The 19537-nt window shown below is 35.3% G+C and overlaps 1 protein-coding gene across 2 annotated transcripts in view; it reads left to right on the top strand.

Moving 5' to 3' along the window:
* The window catches only part of LOC123314026 (irregular chiasm C-roughest protein-like), a 185472-nt gene that overhangs the window by 13447 nt on the left and 152488 nt on the right, over positions 1–19537 (top strand). The window lies entirely within an intron of this gene.

Below are 19537 nucleotides of genomic sequence, written 5' to 3'. Positions count from 1 at the left end.
ATAAAAACTTATTCTTAAAAATTGTCATTGGTCAAGACATTTCGCTAAGAATATGAGAACAACCGTTCCACCGCAAAAACTTTTTATGTATTTTATTTTAGCATATACCTAATATGTACGCTCAAGGAACTCAAACTATTATTTTTCCATTAAGTAGTTTGGGCATTTCAAATTTGAATATTCTGGTTCATTGAAATCGAAAAAGTCTATCGCATTGAAGCAAACGCTTTTTCGCAAATATCAGGGTGATTATATTCCCAGCAACGCCATCCACCAATGGATAATTGCAGATAAAATGTCTGTAAATCTTCTCTTTAAGCTCTGATTGCACCATTTCAAAAGAAACTTCACTCTGACACTTCTAATAAGTTATTGTTCGTTGCTATGGTAACGCAATTTTTTTTTATGCATGGACCTGGTCTAGGCTAACTAGATATCAATATATCCTCGTATATCGATTAATCTCTTAACAATAAGGTTGAGGTGGCGAATAAAATTTTCACAGTATAAAATATTCAACAAAATAACCCTACTACCTCACATGTTTTCTGTTTTCTAAAATGTTTCTCATAGTTCTAATAATGTTCCTCCAATTTTCACTAATTCTACTAACAGTCAAATTACTGTAAATATAACAAACTGATTTTAAAATATATTCTGCAATTCATCGAGAATTTCAAAATATAAATTAATCATTTCCTTATAGTAGGGAAATGAATATTTCCTAACTGTTAGAAAATATCATCTTTTTCTTTGAGATATTTTGTATGGAATGTCAAATTTTCCTACCGATTGGCGGAAAAGTATCTTTATGATATGTGAATGGACCAGAAAGCTTTCAAAAAATGTTTCTGCAGATATGACTTTAATATCATTTCGATATCCATTTCAAGCCTAAATCCTAATACCACCCAAATCTCGATTCAACTACGAATAATATAAAACCAACGCGAACCCGTATACATCGATAAATTGCTTGAGCATCTTCGAAATACAGAGATGAATATTGAGGAAGATAATCGCATAAATTCGTACGGACGATATGCATGGATACATTCGAACGAATTCACCCTTTTTCCGGGCTTTTCCATCTCGGAACGTTCATCCGCAGTACGAACAGAATCTTGAATATGTAAATTGGAGGACTGCTGCAGCCAGACTTCATCTGGTTGAACTTCTGGTGCCTCGTTAATCCGGGTCGATTTCAGGACTCTGAAGAGTTTGGAGCTCAAAAATTTGGAATATATATTATTGGAAAGAGCACTGTTATACTATAATATTCATTGTTACGGTGCAATTTGATCAAATCATTGAAGGTAGTCCCCATTTTTGGTTTAGTGCAAGATATTTTCTCATAACACAAAACCGAGCATGAAACATCTTCGCGCTTATATGGACGTTGATTGAAATTCACTCAGTTTCTTTCTTTAGAATCTTTAGGATATTACCTCGGATATTACGCTCCCTAAGATTTTATAGTGGAACGAATAAGGAACTTTTTCTAGTAGTCCATGATAATTCATTCCAAACATTCACTCCTGTGAACCATATTTAAATATGTACTCCATTCACATTTATTTCAGCAGTCGGTTGGCCATGAAATAACTAGAACGGAGCAAGGTTGGCACTCATGAAATGTCGTTAATGTCGTAATGTAAGAGAATTTATGTAATGTTTCATCAGAATCTAAATGACTTATATTTCAGCTGAATATTTCCACAATCAGAAAAATTGTGAATGAAGAGGACGACGAAGAATTTCCTCCTATTGGGAGACCCAAAAAGTGGTGGCATTTGAGAATTTTATGTTTGAGTGAATTAATGCGAAATGTTTACTACAGGATTTTCGATGAATGTCATGGTAGAATAAGTTCCCAAAAATTGATTTTTCTATTTTTCATTTGATTTGTCCTATACATTGTAAATATCTCAAGGTAGGTACCAATAAATACCTGATTTTTATTATTATATCAATGTATTAAGATGAACAGCCACAAATAAGCGCTAGTTTTCCTGTTAATTGTTTATTCATGTGAAATTTTTGTTCAAAGGTGAAGTTCAACTTGATTTGAAACTTCCTTTAATTCCTTTCACTTATATTGATGCAAGATGATTTGTGTTGAAGAATTTAACATTTTTGTAATTATCTATTAATTCCTTCGGGAGATACCCATTCCCAATCACTGCATCATATGCATTTCATCCTCGATTTCATCTCATCGGGTTAATATTTTTGAAATCTACAACTGATGTAACGTATTCAAATATTAGCCAAAGAAGATAACGAACATTAACTCTCCTCAAACTAGTAAATATTATGATATTATACTGATCTCTTGTATTTTCCATGCAAATAACTGGATTTGGTATGCGTTCAATCAGTCTGTATAAACTTCAATTATGTTCGTCAATATTTTCCGAAGAGATTCGACATTGTGATAAAATACGTAATAACAGAAACTTTTACGTAGAAGGGGCAACATAGCGCTGATTTAAAACGCAAAAATGTTTTGACAAGCTTCATAACCCCACATTTTCGTACTATATAGAGTGAAATGTGTCAAATTTGCATGGCCAACTGAGTGCTGAAATAAAAGTGAATGGAGCTCGGAATGGAGTATACCTATTGGAATTCATCAGTGACGGTGGTAATATCCTCGGCAGTGGTCGGCAATATCTAATCAAATATACTCGCTTCAAGAATTATTGAAATCGCAGGCGACTGTGGAAAATCGAAATTATCGGAAAGGTAATGTTGTTAAAAGCCAATTCCGATGCAAATTCAGGGAGATTTTGATTCGGATTTTGAGTTGCAGAATTCAGGTTGTTGTTCGAGTAGGTATTAGAGGAATAACTCCGGGAATAAATGGTGTGAAGGCTTTGAAATTTTCTGTAAATGTTCATAAGGCCCTAAAAAACGATATTCCGAGAGCCTCCTCATTTGCAGAACTTGAAAGGGTGAATTTCACCTCCTTCCTCCCTCTTCAGATTCCACAGAATAAATCGAAATTAGGTCTGAAAAATTAATAGATCTCAGAATAAAGGGTTTGAAATTCTGTGTACATATTCATAAGGCCTTATAAAACAATATTCCGAGAGCTTTTTTAGAACTTGGAAGGGTGGATTCGAGGGTGGATTTCACCCCTCTTCTCAAAGTCCACAGCGAGGTCCGCAGAATGAATAGAAACTAGGTCTTGAAAATTAATAAAGGGTTTGAAATTCGATTAACGTGTTTATAGAGCCCTAGAGCACGATATTCCGAGAATTTTTTTTCATTTGCAGGACTTAGAAGGGGGAATTTCATCCCTATTCCTCATAATCGGAAAAAAAAAATAAAACTAGGTTTCAAAATGTAAATTTGTACGTAGTTATAAAGCCCTAGAGAACGATATTTCGATAGCTCTTTCATTTGCAGAACTTGGAAGGGTGAATTGCTCACCCCCTCTTCTCAGGGTCCATGGAAGGAATCGAAAATAGGTTTGAAAAATGAATGAAGGATTTGAAATTCGGATAACGTAGGGATAGTACGGGAGACTTGCTCAGGTACTGGACTTGAACCACCTCAAATATTCCGCGCTACCGGTATGGTAAATAGCTTGCGACATACTCGTAACAAGGCACAACTAGTGGCGGCTCCATTTTGGCCGCCATCAGAACAGTTTGGGAGTGAGAGGGTTGAACATGATTTTGTTGTAAGGAGGTGAGAAATTGAATAATTTTTGTTTGTTACACTGTCTGAAAAGTTTAATAGGTGCTTAGTGTTATTAAGTTTTATTGCTTTTATTGATTAATATTATTTTACAAAACGATGAGCCTTCTCAATAAATAGTTGTAAAAGTTTCGAAAAAACATCTGTTGAATAGTCTAAAAGGGTAAAGGGAGTGCTGGAGACTTGACCCATGCTATGGTCGTGAGACATAGGTAATCAGTGGTTCAAGTTTCCCGCACTGAGCAAATAAAAGTTTGATTCAAGAAAACAAAATTGAATAATAGAGATAATTATAAAAATATACTAAGGATCAAAAAAGTAAGAAACATCTCGGAAATAAGTGAGAGCGACTCTGAAATAGAAAACACCTATTTCATACGCTGATACATCTGATGATGAAAACCTCGACATACACAATCGTTGGTCATTGGAAATTGTTTTCTTTCAATGTTTTTCCTGATAAACAAACTTGTGGTCAAGTCTCTCTCGCCCCCTATTCAACTCTCCTCTCTGGGTTAGGAAGACATGAGCCAATTGTCTGTTCCTAAAAAAAAAAATTGCTGTACTCAAAATGTTCATCTCACCGTCACTCTACTACTATTATCTATCGTTACCTATTTGGGCATGATATCTTCACGCATAAAAATGAGTTGCTACCATTCACAGATACAACTTGAGTGGCTTCAGAGTGAAAAGGGGTTCAACTCAAGTTTTTGTAACTAGAACGGAGTAAGGTTGGCACTCATGAAATGTCGTTAATGTCATAACGCCGTTGCCACAACTTACATCAATTAATATTACGAAAATGCGGAAAGTGATTGAAAAAAGAGACAGGGTTTCAGAAAGTGCTATTTAGAATTCAGGCCCGCTTATTCACATAGTTATACCCTGATATTCTAAAATCCACAATAGGTCAGACGGTAGCGAACATATTCAATGTAAGAGAATTTATATAATGTTTCATCTGAATCTAAATGACTTATATTTCAGCTGAATATTTCCACAATCAGAAAGATTGTGAATGAAGAGGATGACAAAGAATTTCCTTCTATTGGGAGGCCCAAAAAACTGGTGGCATTTGAGAATTTTATGTTTGAGTGAATTAATGCGAAAAGTTTACCTACTACAGGATTTTCGATGAATGTCATCGTAGAATAAGTTTCCGATTTTTCTATTTTTCATTTGACTTATCCTATACATTGTAAATGTCTTAAGGTACCAATAAATACCAAATTATAATAATTATATCAATGTATTAAGATGAACAGCCACAAATACGCGCCTGTTGTCCTGTTAATTGTTCATTCATGTGATATTTTTGTTCAAAGGTGAAGTTCCTCTGGACTTGAAACTACCTTTAATTCCTTTTACTTATATTGATGTAAGATGATTTTTGTTGAAGAATTTAACATTCTTGTAATTATCTGTTAATTCGAGAGATACCTTTTCCCAACCACTGCATCATATATGCATTCAATCTTCGGGTTAATATTTTCGAAATCTACAACTCATATAATGTATTCAAACTTTAGCCAAAGAAGATAACGAACATTAACTCTCCTCAAGCTAGTGCATTTTATGATATTATACTGATCTCTTGTATTTTCCATGCAAATAACTGGATTTGGTATGCCTTCAATCAGTTTGTATAAACTTCAATTATAGTAACTTGGTTATCATCCATTGTATTAGTGAACAATAGATAATAAACAGTGTCCAACACTCCCAATATATTCTTTCTTTCCTAACTTCAATTATGTTCGTCACATATTTTCCGAAGAGATTCGACATTGTGATAAAATACGTAATAACAGAAACTTTTACGTAGAACGCGCAACGTAGCGCTGATTTAAAACCCAAAAATGTCTTGACAAGCTTCATAAGCCCACATTTTCGTACTATACAGAGTGAAATGTGTCAAATTTCCATGGCCAACCGACTGCTAAAATAAAAGTGAATGGGGTATACTTTTTGTGATGCTTCCCTCAATAAGCAGTGTTGTCGTCAAAATTTTTGTAATATATTTTTATTCTCGTTTTTATTCTTACTATTAATTTATTAAGATTATAAATAACTACAAAAGTGAAGCATAATTCTCATGAAATATCAACCTTTCTATATCATTATCAAGACTTTAGATATCATTAATTACCATTAAAAAATAACTTAACAACGAACATTCGAAAAAATTCTCCGTGAAATGAACTGGATTTTCTATCACAATCTTCTTCTTTTGTGATATGTAATCGAAATTCTCACGTATCTGAAATATACGCTTCCATCAGGAGTCCCATGGTTATTTCGCGAATGAGGTTACGCGAAAAACTTCCACACGTTAGTTCGTACTTGGACTCATCCACCTGAGGAATACTTGCACGTATTCAAATAAAACCCTTTTCCCGAATATCATTAAATTCGAACTCGGTCTCGAACAGCGGGTGCCTCGGAAACCACTCGAAATTGTTGAATTTCCCCCAGGAAACAAATATTCGGGCATCGGAAAGGAGAACGTCAAGAGACGAACGTACCAGAATAAACAGAAATACTGTGGGTAAAAATCGAATGAAAAGTTATCAAGACGAACAAAAAGTCGAACGCAGCCATTGGCGAATCCCAAGAGCGTAAACTCTTAATAAAACTAAATTCGGATCCGAAATTGATTTGCATTTGTTTTCCGTTCGCGTCGCCTCTCGATGCTCGTGCAAACCTGTACTGGAGTTTTTCAATAAACATAAAACTGGAGGAAATAAAAGTGACATCTCGTATGTTCGGGATCCGGGTCTTCTGGATCTCAGACCGGCTCGGCGGTGGATATCTGACAGGGTTTTAGTATGCTGGCGAGATTGATTCATACGGGTTGGAACCTGTCTATTCATAAAATAGCTTTTACGAGAATAATGTAGGTACATAACAGGAATGACGGTGAAACCACACGCCACTGAATATACCCAGAAAAACAATTTTCTTTTTAACGGTGCAGTCTTGTATAAAAAATATACACGCAAAGATTATAGAGTAGAAATATAGGAAACGCCCTCATATCGCTAGTACTAAAAACCGACTACATTTTGGCCAGTGACAACACATTTGACAATGAGATGGCGCTGAAAACGTATTATCAATACAGAAGAACTGTTTAATAACAGTTTTCTGTTTTATAATTGAGGGGCGCGAAATTCGAATTCTATTCCTTGTATTGAATTTCAATATTGACCTTGTTGAGACCAGAAAACAAACATCCTGAGCGACAAAACAAAAGGATGGTTTTGATTTGTGACCAGGATGTTATTTTTCATCCGAACATTGTTTGGAATCGATTGGTATCAATGAAATACGCTGTTGGATGTGATAAATTTTTATTTGCAATCTATAAAAAATTTACAAAAATTTGAAATTATGGACAAAGAATAGAGCTTTCACTATAGGATACAAGAGTATATGGTTATCTGCTATAGGTACGTGAAAGGTGTTTTTTCTGTGAAAACACACACAGAAGGTTTCATAAAACTTTGACTTTCCAAACAACAATTTGACAGTCACCCGATTCCCAAATCGAAATCCATAAAACTTTTGAATTTCTGAATATATTGAAGGCAATTGAGAATCTTTGAATGGACGTATAAAAGTCATAATTTCCCATAAATGAGCCCTTCATGCAAGATATGCTTCCTGCATACATCAATAAAAATAAAAATCTTTGAATGACCGAGTCACATGTTACCTGTTTTAATACTAACATTCCCATTTTCCTTAGTGAAATTCGTTTTATTTGATCCACAGTTCATCACCATACAATTATTTTCGAACGATATTCTGAGGTTTTCGCCAAGGAATTAGACAAAAGTTTCAATAATCAGCAACTAGAACGGGCTTGAAAAACAAAAGGTGATACGAGGTTGTCTATGGATACGAGAATCAAAACATCCAAAACCTGTTTGATCAAAATGGCCATCTGACTCTGACATCTCGCAAAATCTCATATGTCCCTCGAATTAAAATTTCAACCAGTCTTAGGGCCTTAAAAACACATTTGAAACACAGATGGCGCTCACATCACTTAAGTCGCTTCGTTTCCTATCTTTTTACTCTATAATCTTCGTATACACGTGTATACACCTTTTATTTCAGCACTCGGTTGGCCATGGAAATTTGACATATTCCACTCTGTATAGTACGAAAATGTGGGATTATGACGCTTGTCAAAACATTTTTGAGTTTTATATCAGCGCTATGTTGACCCTTCTACGTAAAAGTCTCATTTATTACGTATTTTGTCACAATGTCGAATCACTTCGGAAAATATGAAGTCGAAAATATGTGACGAACATAATTAACGTTTAACCAGTGTGAATGCAGCCACGAGTTCCAGCCACGCGTTTGCCTCGGCGCCTCGGTGAAGCGGTCGGCCCGCTCGGGGTGTATCTTGATTCGTAATGAAGGCTAGTACGGGATTGATATTGACAAGTGGTAATGAAAATGAAATTAAACGATGTTCTCGAAAAGGGGTGAGGTTACTGAGTATCTACAACCATTCTGAACTATTAATAGGAATGAATAACGAGCTAGTGGGTCAATAAAATGGAAATTTTCTAGTTTCGAGTAAAATTGAGATATTTGAATTTTTTTTTTGGTGAATATATTCTATTCACAATGCTCTTCAAGACCTATATACCACCCGATTTTGTCGGGCACGAATTCACCCCCCACTACCCCCAATGTGTGTTTGAAAAATTATGCTAAGTCAGGTAAAATTGAGATATTTGAATTTTTTTTCAGTGAATATATTCCATTTACAACGCTCTTCAAGACCTATATACCACCTGATTTTGTCGGGCACGAATTCACCCCCCACTACCCCCAACTTGTGTGTTTCCGAAAAATTAAGCTATGTCGGGAAAAATTGAGATATTTGATTTTTTTTTTCAGTGAATATATTCTATTTACAATGCTCTTTAAGACCTATATACCCACTGATTTTGTCGGGCACGAATTCACCCCCTACTACCCCCAACTTGTGTGTCTGAAAAATTATGCTAAGTCGGGAAAAATTGAGATATTTGAATTTTTTTTCAGTGAATACATTCTATTTACAATGCTCTTTAAGACCTATATACCCACTGATTTTGTCGGGCACCGATTCAAATATCTCAATTTTTCCCGACTTAGTATAATTTTTCAGACACACAAGTTTGGGGTAGTGGGGGTGAATCGGTGCCCGACAAAATCAGTGGGTATATAGGTCTTGAAGAGCATTGTAAATAGAATATATTCACTGAAAAAAAAATTCAAATATCTCAATTTTTCCCGACTTAGCATAATTTTTCAGACACACAAGTTGGGGGTAGTTGGGGATGAATCGGTGCCCGACAAAATCAGTGGGTATATAGGTCTTAAAGAGCATTGTAAATAGAATATATTCACTGAAAAAAAATTCAAATATCTCAATTTTTCCCGACTTAGCATAATTTTTCGGAAACACACAAGTTGGGGGTAATGGGGGGTGAATTCGTGCCCGAAAAATCAGGTGGTATAAAGGTCTTGAAGAGCATTGTAAATAGAATATATTCACTGAAAAAAAATTCAAATATCTCAATTCTTCCCGACTTAGCATAATTTTTCGGAAACACACAAGTTGGGGTTAGTGGGGGGTGAATTCGTGCCCGACAAAATCAGTGGGTATATAGGTCTTGAAGAGCATTGTAGATAGAATATATTCACTGAAAAAAAAATTCAAATATCTCAATTTTTCCCGACTTAGCATAATTTTTCAGACAGACAAGTTGAGGGTAGTGGGGGGTGAGTCGGTGCCCGACAAAATCAGTGGGTATATAGGTCTTAAAGAGCATTGTAGATAGAATATATTCACTGAAAAAAAATTCAAATATCTCAATTTTTCCCGACATAGCTTAATTTTTCGGAAACACACAAGTTGGGGGTAGTGGGGGGTGAATTCGTGCCCGACAAAATCAGTGGGTATATTGATCTTAAAGAGCATTGCAAATAGAATATATTCAGTGAAAAAAAAATTCAAATATCTAAATTTTTCCCGACTTAGCATAATTTTTCGGAAACACACAAGTTGGGGGTAGTGGAGGGTGAATTCGTGCCCGACAAAATCAGGTGGTATAAAGATCTTGAAGAGCATTGTAAATAGAATATATTCACTGAAAAAAGAATTCAAATATCCCAATTTTACCCGACTTAGCATAATTTTTCAGACACACAAGTTGGGGGTAGTAGGGGGTGAATTCATGCCCGACAAAATCAGTGGGTATATTGGTCTTAAAGAGCATTGTAGATAGAATATATTCACTGAAAAAAAAATTCAAATATCTCAATTTTTCCCGACTTAGCTTAATTTTTCGGAAACACACAAGTTGGGGGTAGTTGGGGGTGAATTCGTGCCCGACAAAATCAGGTGGTATATAGGTCTTGAGGAGCATTGTAAATAGAATATATTCACCGAAAAAAATTGATATATCTCAATTTTTCCCGACTTAGCATAATTTTTCGGAAACACACAAGTTGGGTGTAGTGGGGGGTGAATTCGTGCCCGACAAAATCAGGTGGTATATAGGTCTTGAAGAGCATTGTGAATAGAATATATTCACTGAAAAAAAAATTCAAATATCCCAATTTTTCCCGACTTAGCATAATTTTTCAGACACACAAGTTGGGGGTAGTGGGGGGTGAATCGATGCCCGACAAAATCAGTGGGTATATTGATCTTAAAGAGCATTGCAAATAGAATATACTCAGTGAAAAAAAAATTCAAATATCTAAATTTTTTCCGACTTAGCATAATTTTTCGGAAACACACAAGTTGGGGGTAGTGGGGGGTGAATTCGTGCCCGACAAAATCAGTGGGTATATTGATCTTAAAGAGCATTGTAAATAGAATATATTCACTGAAAAAAGAATTCAAATATCCCAATTTTACCCGACTTAGCATAATTTTTCAGACACACAAGTTGGGGGTAGTAGGGGGTGAATTCATGCCCGACAAAATCAGTGGGTATATAGGTCTTAAAGAGCATTGTAAATAGAATATATTCACTGAAAAAAAAAATCAAATATCTCAATTTTTCCCGACATAGCTTAATTTTTCGGAAACACACAAGTTGGGGGTAGTGGGGGGTGAATTCGTGCCCGACAAAATCAGGTGGTATATAGGTCTTGAAGAGCGTTGTAAATAGAATATATTCACTGAAAAAAAAAATTCAAATATCTCAATTTTACCTGACTTAGCATAATTTTTCAAACACATATTGGGGGTAGTGGGGGGTGAATTCGTGCCCGACAAAATCAGGTGGTATATAGGTCTTGAAGAGCATTGTGAATAGAATATATTCACCAAAAAAAAAATTCAAATATCTCAATTTTACTCGAAACTAGAAAATTTCCAATTATTGACCCACTAGCTCGTTATTCATTCCTATTAATAGTTCAGAATGGTTGTAGATACTCAGTAACCTCACCCCTTTTCGAGAACATCGTTTAATTTCATTTTCATTACCACTTTTCAATATCAATCCCGTACTAGCCTTCATTACGAATCAAGATACACCCCGAGCGGACCGACCGCTTCACCGAGGCGCCGAGGCAAACGCGTGGCTGGAACTCGTGGCTGCATTCACACTGGTTAACGTTTATACAAACTGACTGAAGACATACCAAATCTAGTTATTTGCATGGAAAAAATAAAATATCAGTCTTTAAAATTATTTAGTTTTGCTATAGAAGAAAATTGAATTTTTGACACATAATATGCAGTAGCTTGAGGAAAGTTTGTTGGTTGTTCTTTGGCTAAAGGCTGGAGAGTTGCTGAATTCAAAAAAATTAACTCAAATCATAGTTAGCTATGTATATTATTTTTAACAAACCTCAGGCCTCTGTAGATAAATTCCGGTATGTTTGGAGTCAAAATGGTCAATTTAAAGGTACGTCGCTATTCCTGATGGGATATAATAGATCCATGATTATTCGTGGGAAATATTTGGAATGAAACCATCGAAATTTCCAACGAATTTTAGTGGCGATGTGAAATTTAAGCGGAATTTTCAGCAATTTGAGCGAACAACGAAATCGTCACTGGACAGCATCATTCCATGCTTGCATATCTCGGAACGGAATGAACAAAAACTGGTTATGAAAATCTGATTTCTCGTTGTGGAATTTGCAATTTATGCTGCACATGTTTGGATCGGATATAGATTATTATTTTTCCGTGAAAAATTTCAATCGGCATAAAGCAGTATATCGTAGTTCGGATAAAAAACGTGACTCAACTGCTTCTATTGAACCAATTTTGGTCGAATTCATCAACCTTCGGAATTTAGCATGAAAACAAAAATAATTTCCACTCTTTTTTCTTGACTTATGACCACAGTTTTCAATTCAGCCAACTTCTTATGAAAAAAAAACTTTCTGCTGATATGTGGAAAATCGTTTGCTTTTCGGAGAGCGAAAAACAGGGCTTAAAATTATACAAAAATAATCAAGGTTTGACAAAGAGCTTGGGAAAGTAAGTGATTGGCATATCCAACAAACTAGCAGAAATTCCAGTGTCAATTCTGACCTGTTTTCGATATAGGGTGTGAATTATAATTCAGCATCCGGAATAGGAAATTACAGTCGTAAATATTATATCGTCTTGCAACAATCTACCAAGTTCTAGTTGCAAAATACATTTCGGTATCTCCCTCATATAGCAGTAAATTCACTGTCGGAGACCTACAACTCTGTCGCATATGGGGCATTAAATGCAATATATCTATTAACATATAACATTTTGCCCGACTGGTGCTTTTCGTTTTGGCTACCGCCCAAATGCTGCGCGCTGTACCTTCTTGCCTCTCAACAAGATTGATTTTGTATTATTTGGATACAGGACGTCCTTTTAGAAACATATTCTTAGGAAAACCGACTCTCTTATCTTGCTTAATCAAAATTCTTTTCTGGTAAATAGTTTAGTACTCGTTGTTATACAATTTTATTTAATCGTATATTTTCTTTTAAACTTAGAATTCTATTTTTGAAATATTCATTTCGAGAGTTATTTCAAACGCATGACATCTATCGATAGAAATGCGAGTATAAATGTTATTTGTTGTTGTTTACGAGGATATATTGAAAAATTCTCAGTCTACCATAGAACCAAACAAAATTTCAATGTCAAAATATTTTATTACTCAACCTATTCTCCTCTTAATTGGATACATTTATTACAGCGAACCTGCAACGTCTCTAGACCTTTCAAAAAAATGTTTCTTCTTGCTCTACACACCAGACCTCCACAGCTTTTATAACTTCCTCGTTGGAAGAAAATTTACGATCTTTTAAACTTTTTTCAGTTGAGGAAAGAGATGATAGTCGGAAGGAGCCAAATATGGTGAATAAGGGGGGTGTTCTAGTAATTCAAAACCTAAATCACGAAATTTTTGCATGACAACATGAGATTTGTGTGCAGGGACGTTGTCCTGCTAAAACAAAACACCTTTGGATAGCTTTCCGCGTCTTTTTTCTTTAATTTTTTCCGTATAGTGGTCAGTAATGTCGAATAGTAATATCCGGTTATTATTCTACACTTATCCAAAAAATCAATCCTGATTACTTCATGGCAATCCCAAAAAACTGAAACAAGAACTTTTCCCCCCGATTTTTGGACACGAAACTTCTTAGGTCTTGGAGAACCAGAGTGTCGCCATTCATCGATTGTTGCTTTGTTTCTGGATCATAGAAAGGTACCCAAATCTCATCCATAGTAACAATTCTACATCGTTTTCAAATCGAGCACAGATCGAACGCGATGCTTCTACCCTTGCACGCTTTTGGTCAACATTCAAACATTTGGGGATAAATTTTGCAGCAATTTTTCTCATGTCCATGACGTGAACTATACGATGAATGCGTTCGTATGAAATATTCAGTGTTTCAGATATCCATTTTAGCCCAATTCGACGGTCTGATAAAATCATATCATGAACTGCATCGATATTTTCGGGGACTGACACAGAAACCGGCCTTCTTGATCGGTCATCATCTTCAATGGAAAATTCACCTCTATTGAAGCTTGCAGTCCAATTTTTCACGGTCGCATACGAAGGTTGATCATCAAGGGTATTAATATTACCTTCGCAAATCTGCTTACCTCTTACCCCTTTTAAATACAGGTAGGTACTTGATGTTGGCTCGATACTCCAATTTTTCGATATTCACAATTTCAGTGGACATCTTCTTTCTGTTAATTTATTAACTCTGGTTTACTTTTTTGATCTCAAACGTCAAACTTCATTTCTGCTCACTTTCAATTTTTCTGCAGATAAATTTAACTAGTCTAAATCTCGCCTGTTATTTGCATGGTTATCCTAGAGTTAGCATTAAAGGAAGTATGGACAGTTTGAGAGCCTTATAATGGAAAAACAATCCTTGTTCAATCCGGAAAAATCAGCTCTCCAAATTCGCTTTTTCTATCGCAACGGTTCTTAGATGGGGATATTCGTGGGACTTATGCTCCTCACGAAGTCCCACATGATTGAACACGCAGCTTCGAAGAAGACACCAGCTTTAAAAATCCAATGGAATAAAGATTAACGTAATTCCTTTTACCGCGTCGAAAAATGTTGAAAGCAATTAAGTTAAATACGTCCAACATCGGAAAAAATCGAATGTGGAATTCTTCACCGACTGAACGTTCTTTCAACACTGCAATTTTCATACAAACATCTTGTGAATGTCGCAATAATCACATAATGGGAATGTTTCTATAAATATCTGGAAAAAGCGCTGGTTGCCAGTAATTTTCAGTGGGTTATTGACTAATGGCGCTGCCCTTAATATGGCGCAATCTGGAACACACGTAAGTGGAAAGAGGAAGTCTTTAGAAATCGGCATGAACAGAGGCATTACTGGGATTCGTGTGCGCTATAACCACAATTGGATCGATTCATAAAATTAACTTTGATGTGAATATTTCGCATTTCTCACGTATATAGGAGCACTCGGTTTGATTGCTATCGCCCCAATTGACAATTTTCATACCTTGGATTGATGCAGGTGGCAGATTGCTGGCAGTGGATTTTTTTTCTGAAATTCTGGTATAGTTTCTGCGAGTATTTCTGGCACCTATTTGGTAATGGTTCCTATACGTCTCGATGGAAGTTGATTGAAAATTATCAATTTGAATTATATTCTTTCCGAGATTCTTTCCTAAAAGAAAAAAATTTGGTAAATGTTGAAAATATAATGTAGAAGAGAATTCGTAAAGTAGCTTGAGTAGGAAATAAATACTTCATAAACATTTATGCCTAGTGTTTATTGTGCGGCGAAAATGCAGGAGATGATTACATAAAAAATTTTCTTATTACAACCTATATTGTTCATTGTTTCAGTCAACTCTACGTAAGAATAGAAGGTTGCCTGAATGAACCCTATACCCAATAGGGGTCTGTACAAATATCTTAATAGTAGATTTTTGAGGTCAAAAGAAATACTTTTTTCCTTCACCATTTTTTCCGAATCGGCACGGTTTGAAAGTTACAGGCTGTTGAAAAACCATAAAAAATTTTCATTTTTAGTTCTATCTCACAAACGGTTTTATAGAAATGAATTTCTGAATATAGTTTTTCCTATACTTGATGAATCTTTTCCAACCACAAGATATCACCCACGTCTTGCAGTTTTCTCATTATGACCATTACGTACCATAAAAATACCAAAACCAAACTCTTGAAACTAATTTGGACGCTATCTAATGAATACTTGAACGTAAAATAAAAGTATTCTTCATATTTTCTCCTAAAACGCGAAGTTTTCGAGTAATTTGATGTTCAAAAATTAAAAAGTATCTATAAAATTTGAAAATTGGGTACTTTGGCTGAATGCAACTCTGTTTAAAAGGTCCACAGATGTGTAGTGTCATAGATTTAGCTTGTTATTCTGAAGGTTGTTTTATTTTTCCAGTGGTGGCACAGCTCATTATTAAGACTTATCCTTATCAGGACCGAAACAGAAATAATGGTATAGGAAATAGTTATTTAATCAACTAGGTTATTAATGAAAGCGATTAATGATTGAGAAATGCGAGCGAAACGAGCACGTTAATGTGCGAGATCATTACTCGCTCAATTAATAAGTGAGTTGATTACAAGATTTTTCCGTCGACCACATTTTGAATTGAATGAGAATTCTTGATTGCAAAAATGTTCTATCGATACCTAGTCAAATTTGACACCTTATAAATTTTCTATGTTCATATCGGAATGTTGATATTTATGCGGCAGATCGAACAATTCGAGAAGGCATATTCGAGTTGTGACATTTTTGGTGAATCACATTGATATCGTTACCTATAATATCTGTTAAAGAATGTGTAGGGTGATGGAAGCTGGAGTTGTAGTACATAGATATATTGATTACTCTCTAACCATCATAATTTTTCTACAACCTCCACAATTCACCTCTTCCCAATTCACCCGCGTAGGTACTACGAAAATCAATGCGACATACAAATAAAATAATTATTTGGGAAGCTGCTGAATACTTCTATGTTCGATTACCCATGACAATAATGCATTAATAGGAAATTAACCAATAAACGGGTTCATTAACAGCTAATTTCGTGTACGTTAAACAGTGCTATTATTGAGAGATCGGCGGAAAAAAGTATTTCTTTCGACCTCAAGAATCAACTGTTTATATTTGTACGAGTCAAAGACTCGCTCTGTATAATTTTGACATTTCCTCAATTGTTGATGGATTCTCAACAATCCCAATAAATAATTTATTACTTACAACGTATGAATGGTCAAAATCGTAGATTGGAATATAGAATGTTAGACAGAATAATCAAGTAGCGAAATGGTTCTTCTTCATCTTTCAAGTTTCCTTGATAACTCTGAAAGTTTCTATTTCAGACATTTTATGAGTTATTCTCCTTTTTTTACGTAGAATCGACTGAAACAAAAACATAATAGGTTGTAATTTGAAATAATCCGTTTTGATGAATTTGGTTTTATAGATGGTCCTAGTGGTGTAATTTTTCCTCCCATTTTTCAATGACTATTATTCGAGCTATTATTTCTCACATGTCACATAATACATTTACATGTGAATGCATCCTCGAAATACATCTGTTTAAAAATTTTTAGCAGCTAATCATTAGTAAGTATTATCTGTCCTTCATGTTAGAACATATAGTTTTTTACGAGGTTGTTCAGGTCATTATCAGTTCTTTATAAAATGGCTCCATAGAAAGAGGTGATTCTGATATAGAGTCATACGGGGCAACTGTGCGCACTTTTGCCTTTCAAGCCATACCCTGTTTCAAATGTTGAAGCTAGGAAGATTAAAACATATTCATAAGATAGAGAATTTTCTAATCTATAAAAAAACATCAAAAAGCAAACAAACAAAAACGTTTTTTCTCCGCAAAAAAAAATTTAATAGTGAAAGTCGGAGTGCGTTCACATGCCCCGTATTGCGGGTAAGTGAACGCAGTGCTTAGTGAACCACACAATCAAAACAAATTACAAAATAATGTCATCAAAATGTTACAATATTAGAAAAATGCTGTTTATTGTCAATACAGAAGCGCCTTTTACAAGCACTGCATTATTGTTCGTGCCACCATTCCTGCTGAACACAACACTTGAAACATTACCCTGTTGGTGATTCTTCATATTTTTCTGAACAAATAGGACAATATTGATCTAATCTTAACCAAGAAAATCAACAATGTCATAATTTATTCCTCACTGAACTAATGCCCATGAATCTATGCGCACACTTACCCGTGCACACTTTCCCCAGTAGGCCAAAATTTGAATTGACGTTCTTATAGAGTTGAACAGCTAAGAGAACCTAAATTTTTTTATTATATATTTAGATTAACATGCGCATGATCGAATAAAACATTGTTTAACACTGAGGGACTCGGAACTTGGACCTGGCAGAATGTGCAGAGATGCTAAAAATTAACAAGAAAAGTAGTGAATTTGATTGATTGCAAATAAAAAGTTAACGAAACGTCGCACGGTGCACTCCTATGAAAAACTAGTTTGGCGATTCTGCGCCCTTGCTTCACCCAAATGAACCACTCTTTCATACATTACATAGTCGAGATATACGCACTGCGCACACTTACCCTCTGCGCTCAGTTACCCCGAATGACTCTACTTGAATTGTGGAGTTCAATTATGCATCAAGTCCCCACTTGCGCCACTGTTTCAACAAAAAACCCCAGAAATTATTGAGTTAATTCAATGATTTGGTTTTCCATCCAACGATTTTCAAAGGCACGCGACATGCATGAAGTGAACTCTGATATGGCATGCCACTCGATAAATCGATACCCCAAAAATTATAAAACTTGAGGGATTCTCATCGTATCAGAGCATCAAATTTCCGACGATAACTCCCCACCAACTTCATCATAAATTTATTGGGGAGGCTAATAAATTCTTCCACGTCTCGCCATAGGACACTATTTGAGTTCGGCAACACAAACATGCCAGTATTCAACATCTTCTATGAATTTCTTACTGCCAGTCCGAATCGATCCACTTGTTTCCTACACGCAAGATTGTCAGTGTCAGATTTATTTCTGATTTATTGCGTCGGTCCATCACGAAAGTATTTTAGAATACGGGCATTTATATAGATTCGTGCGGCATTTTCCCTGAGTCTTATAATCAAATCAATTGGACAAAGTTGTAATCAGCCTTGAAGTACTTAGTTCGACCTTCCCACAATCTAGGAATAAATGGCGTGAGAATTTCTCCAGATGGGGTTAGAATGAATCGGCTTCGAAGGATTCGTGATGCCTAATCGATTCGAAGTTCCTCATTATCGACTTTCCACACAACTAATTCCCAACTCTCCCTAACCTAACGTTTGACGAGAAATATTTCTTGAAGATTTTAGCCGAGGATTAATCGGAAATCACGCGGGAATGGCATCGTCTGTCATTATTCGAATGTCTCAAGAAGGGGTTATTTTTCATAGTGTTCCTTCATAATTGATATCTGCAGATGTGTTTACGATATATTAAAATTTTGTAGTTATGTTATTCTGCACATTCTACATAGTATTTGCAGTTCAGAAGCCGAAATACCTAGACAGGTGTCTCGAAATTAATTGAAAATTGTTAAACCTTTCGGAAGCTTTTTCAATTGAAAAACTTTCTTGTCGGTTCTTTTATGAAAGGCAAGATTTTTGGGAAAAATATACAGGGTGTCTTCAAACAAATGCAAAGGACTTACGGAGATGACTCTTTGATGAAAATAAGCAGGGGTAGTTCCTATAAATTTTTTTCGAAATCGACCTCCCTTCAAAGATACAGCCGTTGGAAAGCGATGACGAGTTGACAGTTTTCAATTTTTTTACGGGTTCTAAAAACACTGAGTCATAAAACTATACATAATATGAAGGACTAAGTAGATGTTACTTACTCAATTTTTTTAGATCTCATAACTTCATTATTCGGGGTTGAAAATCACTTCCCCTTATGATTTTCCTTCAAAAATTGTTTTCGTGGGATGAATTTTCGAAAAATAAAATTCTCTCATGGTTTCCCATTCTATTCTGGAGAAAAAAAGTCTCTTGTAATATTTCGATACAGTCGATATTTTTCTCGGAATAAATAAAAACTTACGAGCAGTTCTAATCACTGTTCATTCTATTTCATCGTATGAGTGTTCCATACAATGACTACCTCCCGCTAAAACACATGCATCAAATCTCTGTCTCATTGACCTTCGTATAGAGCTTGTAAGTTTTTATTTATTCCGAGAAAAGTATAGACTGTATCGAAATTTTGCAGGAGACTTTT

This window comes from Coccinella septempunctata, chromosome 1 (assembly GCF_907165205.1).
Source record: "Coccinella septempunctata chromosome 1, icCocSept1.1, whole genome shotgun sequence".
Classification (NCBI taxonomy): Eukaryota; Metazoa; Arthropoda; class Insecta; order Coleoptera; family Coccinellidae; genus Coccinella; species Coccinella septempunctata.
This window is presented reverse-complemented; position numbering and strand designations above follow the sequence as displayed.